This window comes from Rutidosis leptorrhynchoides, chromosome 10, assembly GCF_046630445.1.
Source record: "Rutidosis leptorrhynchoides isolate AG116_Rl617_1_P2 chromosome 10, CSIRO_AGI_Rlap_v1, whole genome shotgun sequence".
In the NCBI taxonomy this organism is placed as follows: domain Eukaryota; kingdom Viridiplantae; phylum Streptophyta; class Magnoliopsida; order Asterales; family Asteraceae; genus Rutidosis; species Rutidosis leptorrhynchoides.
Window position 1 is genome coordinate 50,830,419 of NC_092342.1, and position 6,719 is coordinate 50,837,137.

Below are 6,719 nucleotides of genomic sequence, written 5' to 3' on the forward strand. Positions count from 1 at the left end.
ACTAGCACGACAGCGGAAGCAAATAACCTTAAGCACCTGAGAAAAACATGCTTAAAAACGTCAACACAAAGGTTGGTGAGCTATAGCTTAAGTATAACAGTAATGTAAGGTAGGCCACGAGATTTTAGTGCTACAAAGAGCGTTTCAAAACAGTATGATAAAGTATATGTTAACCGTGGGCACTTGGTAACTAACTTAACGTTTATACCCCCTGAAAGTACACTTGGCAAGTGCGTATGTTTACGAAGTATTAAACACCCGTTAAATGCTAGCGCTACTAGCCCGAGTGGGGATGTCAAACCCTATGGATCCATATCTAAGATTCGCGTTCACGGTTCAAAAACCAATGATTAAACGTTACCGAGCTAAAGGGAATGTTTATGCCGTTGTATAACCCACACATATATAAGTTTAAGTACTCGTGCCTAGTATGTAAAACATAAAATCCGCATGTATTATCAGTTCTCAAAATAAGTTAAAGTAAAAAGAGAATACTATAACTCACAATGATAAAGTAGCGGTAAAGTATGACTCGGAAAGTAAGCAAGTAATGAAGGTTGTCCAAACGGGTCCTCAACCTAAGTCAAATAGTACTAAGTCAGTAAATCGTCCGAATAGGTTTAAAAGTATGTAAATAAGGTCTTAAAGGTCATCATCATACATCATCAAACAAAAGGCATAAAGTAAGTTTCGTTCATGGAAGTAGTTTAAAACAAAAGCTGACTTCGATCAGTCACCACGGCCACTAACCTTACTGAATTAAGGTGAGACCAATATCCATGGCTCCGTATATGAGTCCTTTAAGTGTGGTAAAATTTACAGAAGCAAAATCGTCTTCGTTTGACCGTGGCGACGGTCTAAGTGCGAGTAGGTCAGAAATTTCTGCACAACGTTAAAAGGACATAGTGACGATCGGAGGGCTATAAATCCTAAACCGTAACTCGGATTAAGACGAGTCCTATATGAAAAATTATCTACTCGAAAAGATATATGTGAAAATCAAGGTTACAGTAGCCCAGGTATAATGGTCTGTTACAGAACCTAGAAAACAGTAGGTAGAAGACAGAAAACAGAAAAATAGTGGGTTCCGGTGGTCTTGGTGCTCGATGCTTATCACGGTTCTCACCCTTGATGCATATAGCTTCAAGTGTACAACTCGTTGATGTGTTTGAATCATCTTAACCAAGGTTTCACCATCATAACACTTGTGCAAGTCCAAGACATGTAGCACAACTCACTTAAGAGTTGTATGAAGTTTGATGAACCAAAGTTACATCAAGGTCTTAGATCTAACACTTACATGAACTTTAAAACTAATAATAAGTTACAAACTTGAAAGTGAACTTATGAAATCAAGATCTTAAGTTGTAGAACATAGTTCTTAGTTTGATCTTGAAGATCCAAGACTCAAAAGTCTAGATCAAGCATAAGTATACAAAGTTATATTTAAAGAAAACTTACTTACATGTTCTTGAACTTTTAAGTTAACTTTTAGTTCAAGATTAATGAGATCAAAGTTAACTAGTAACATTTGACCAATAACAACCAACAAACAAGAAATTAAAGTGCATAAAATGAAGACATAAACTAAGTAAACAAGTAAATGATTCATGGTGGTTCATACTTTAAAGATTCAAACCAAAGTTTGATTTTTAAGAAAGTAAACTTTAAAGTTTACTAACATGAATTACAAGTATGATTTTTATCACCATGAACTTACAATCTTTAAAACAACATATGTAGAACATAAACTAGTAACTTTAGTTCTTGAGTGTTCTTGAAAATACAGGATATTATGAAGAATCAAACTAGAAAGTTTGGTTCTTAGTAACTAGTAAAGAATAACAACAACAAAGTAAGTACTCAACAACAACATGAAACAAGTAACAAACAACAAATGATGATGATTAAGGGTGTTTGTAGTGACCCGAACTTTTCCATGTTTATATATATTAATTGAGATTGATATTTACATGATTAAATGTTTCCAACATGTTAAGCAATCAAACTTGTTAAGACTTGATTAATTGAAATATGTTTCATATAGACAATTGACCACCCAAGTTGACCGGTGATTCACGAACGTTAAAACTTGTAAAAACTATATGATGATATATATATGGATATATATATATAGTTAACATGATACTATGATAAGTAAACATATCATTAAGTATATTAACAATGAACTACATATGTAAAAACAAGACTTCTAACTTAATGATTTTTAAACGAGACATATATGTAACGATTATCGTTGTAAAGACATTAATGTATATATATCATATTAAGAGATATTCATACATGATAATATCATGATAATATAATAATTTAAAATCTCATTTGATATTATAAACATTGGGTTAACAACATTTAACAAGATCGTTAACCTAAAGGTTTCAAAACAACACTTACATGTAACGACTAACGATGAATTAACGACTCAGTTAAAATGTATATACATGTAGTGTTTTAATATGTATTTATACACTTTTGAAAGACTTCAATACACTTATCAAAATACTTCTACTTAACAAAAATGCTTACAATTACATCCTCGTTCAATTTCATCAACAATTCTACTCGTATGCACCCGTATTCGTACTCGTACAATACACAGCTTTTAGATGTATGTACTATTGGTATATACACTCCAATGATCAGCTCTTAGCAGCCCATGTGAGTCACCTAACACATGTGGGAACCATCATTTGGCAACTAGCATGAAATATCTCATAAAATTACAAAAATATGAGTAATCATTCATGACTTATTTACATGAAAACAAAATTACATATCCTTTATATCTAATCCATACACCAACGACCAAAAACACCTACAAACACTTTCATTCTTCAATTTTCTTCATCTAATTAATCTCTCTCAAGTTCTATCTTCAAGTTCTAAGTGTTCTTCATAAATTCTACAAGTTCTAGTTACATAAAATCAAGAATACTTTCAAGTTTGCTAACTCACTTCCAATCTTGTAAGGTGATCATCCAACCTCAAGAAATCTTTGTTTCTTACAGTAGGTTATCATTCTAATACAAGGTAATAATCATATTCAAACTTTGGTTCAATTTCTATAACTATAACAATCTTATTTCAAGTGATGATCTTACTTGAACTTGTTTTCGTGTCATGATTCTGCTTCAAGAACTTCGAGCCATCCAAGGATCCGTTGAAGCTAGATCCATTTTTCACTTTTCCAGTAGGTTTATCCAAGGAACTTAAGGTAGTAATGATGTTCATAACATCATTCAATTCATACATATAAAGCTATCTTATTCGAAGGTTTAAACTTGTAATCACTAGAACATAGTTTAGTTAATTCTAAACTTGTTCGCAAACAAAAGTTAATCCTTCTAACTTGACTTTTAAAATCAACTAAACACATGTTCTATATCTATATGATATGCTAACTTAATGATTTAAAACCTGGAAACACGAAAAACACCGTAAAACCGGATTTACGCCGTCGTAGTAACACCGCGGGCTGTTTTGGGTTAGTTAATTAAAAACTATGATAAACTTTGATTTAAAAGTTGTTATTCTGAGAAAATGATTTTTATTATGAACATGAAACTATATCCAAAAATTATGGTTAAACTCAAAGTGGAAGTATGTTTTCTAAAATGGTCATCTAGACGTCGTTCTTTCGACTGAAATGACTACCTTTACAAAAACGACTTGTAACTTATTTTTCCGACTATAAACCTATACTTTTTCTGTTTAGATTCATAAAATAGAGTTCAATATGAAATCATAGCAATTTGATTCACTCAAAACGGATTTAAAATGAAGAAGTTATGGGTAAAACAAGATTGGATAATTTTTCTCATTTTAGCTACGTGAAAATTGGTAACAAATCTATTCCAACCATAACTTAATCAACTTGTATTGTATATTATGTAATCTTGAGATACCATAGACACGTATACAATGTTTCGACCTATCATGTCGACACATCTATATATATTTCGGAACAACCATAGACACTCTATATGTGAATGTTGGAGTTAGCTATACAGGGTTGAGGTTGATTCCAAAATATATATAGTTTGAGTTGTGATCAATACTGAGATACGTATACACTGGGTCGTGGATTGATTCAAGATAATATTTATCGATTTATTTCTGTACATCTAACTGTGGACAACTAGTTATAGGTTACTAACGAGGACAGCTGACTTAATAAACTTAAAACATCAAAATATATTAAAAGTGTTGTAAATATATTTTGAACATACTTTAATATATATGTATATATTGTTATAGGTTCGTGAATCAACAGTGGCCAAGTCTTACTTCCCGACGAAGTAAAAATCTGTGAAAGTGAGTTATAGTCCCACTTTTAAAATCTAATATTTTTGGGATGAGAATACATGCAGGTTTTATAAATGATTTACAAAATAGACACAAGTACGTGAAACTACATTCTATGGTTGAATTATCGAAATCGAATATGCCCCTTTTTATTAAGTCTGGTAATCTAAGAATTAGGGAACAGACACCCTAATTGACGCGAATCCTAAAGATAGATCTATTGGGCCTAACAAACCCCATCCAAAGTACCGGATGCTTTAGTACTTCGAAATTTATATCATATCCGAAGGGTGTCCCGGAATGATGGGGATATTCTTATATATGCATCTTGTTATTGTCGGTTACCAGGTGTTCACCATATGAATGATTTTTATCTCTATGTATGGGATGTGTATTGAAATATGAAATCTTGTGGTCTATTATCATGATTTGATATATATAGGTTAAACCTATAACTCACCAACATTTTTGTTGACGTTTTAAGCATGTTTATTCTCAGGTGATTATTAAGAGCTTCCGCTGTCGCATACTTAAATAAGGACGAGATTTGGAGTCCATGCTTGTATGATATTGTGTAAAAACTGCATTCAAGAAACTTATTTTGTTGTAACATATTTGTATTGTAAACCATTATGTAATGGTCGTGTGTAAACAGGATATTTTAGATTATCATTATTTGATAATCTACGTAAAGCTTTTTAAACCTTTATTGATGAAATAAAGGTTATGGTTTGTTTTAAAATGAATGCAGTCTTTGAAAAACGTCTCATATAGAGGTCAAAACCTCGCAACGAAATCAATTAATATGGAACGTTTTTAATCAATAAGAACGGGATATTTCAGTTGGTATCAGAGCGTTGGTCTTAGAGAACCAGAATTTTGCATTAGTGTGTCTTATCGAGTTTGTTAGGATGCATTAGTGAGTCTGGACTTCGACCGTGTTTACTTGAAAAATGATTGCTTAACAAATTTTGTTGGAAACTATATATTTTTAACATGTGAATATTATGTGATATATTAATCTCTTAACGCGTTTGATATTATGTGATAGATGTCTACCTCTAGAACAAGTCCCATTGACTCACCTAATAATAATGAAGAGTCAAATGTAAATTGGAATGATTTGTGGACTGATTCACAAGTTCCCGAAGAGGAACCGGAAGAAGAGTCGGAACCGGAAGAAGAATCGGAACCGGAAGAAGAATCGGAACCGGATGAAGAAATAGAACCGGTGGGGGAAATAATAAAACGGTTAAGTAAAAGAAAATCCTCAACCAACCGACCAAGGTTAATTATGGTCAATGGTGTTTCCGCCAAGGAAGCAAAATATTGGGAGGATTACCAATTCTCCGATGAATCGGATTCCGACGAGAATTCCGATGATGTTATAGAAATTACCCCAACTGAATTTAAAAAGGCAAAAGAAAATAATAAGGGAAAGGGCATAAAAATAGAGAAATCTAATTCCAACCCCGATGAACTTTATATGTATCGTCAACCCCCGAAGTCCTTAAGTTGTAACAATGACCCGGGAACCTCTAAACCACCAGGTTTTTCTAAACCAATGTGGATCACGACGGCTCGTATTAGGGGAACATCATATATCCCTAGAAATTTGGCAAAATGAACCAAAACCGAAGAAGAAAAAAACGAGCGAGTCGGAATAAGATAGTTGTATTCGTGTGGTGTAATATATGTAATATAGTGTTCGTATGCTTTATGATATATGTAAAAATTGCTTGTATTAATAAGTATTTTTTTATGAATCTAACTCTTGTCTATTTTTACAGTTTAAAAACACAAAATGGATAGACAACCCAATATTTTAAGAGACCTACCCGGAGACATGATTGATGAAATCTTGTCTAGAGTCGGCCAGAATTCCTCGGCACAACTATTTAAGGCGAGATCAGTTTGTAAGACATTCGAAGAACGTTCCAAGAATGTCTTGGTTTATAAGAGACTTTCGTTTGAAAGATGGGGGATATCACATTGGGAAACCCATAAGTTACGATGTGTTTACTTTGACGCATATATTGCGGGGAACCCAAATGCTATTTTACGCAACGGGTTAAGAAATTATTTTGACTCAATATATCCGAATATTGGACTTCGTGATTTAGAAAAAGCGGCTAACATGCAACATAAAGAAGCATGTTATGCTTACGGATTAGTAATGTTCGCTTCTCACCAAAGTGAGAACAAGAACATCGGGCTACAACTATTAAACAAAACGTTTCCACAAGTGACGGAGTCGGTAATTGGGGTAAGAAATGAGGTTTTTAGATTATTACGGGACTGTTGGACATTACGTAACCCTCGTCCCTTTGACGACGTTACAACACGCTGTCTTATCAATGGCAATAACGGTTATGTTGCACAAGACCAAGGAT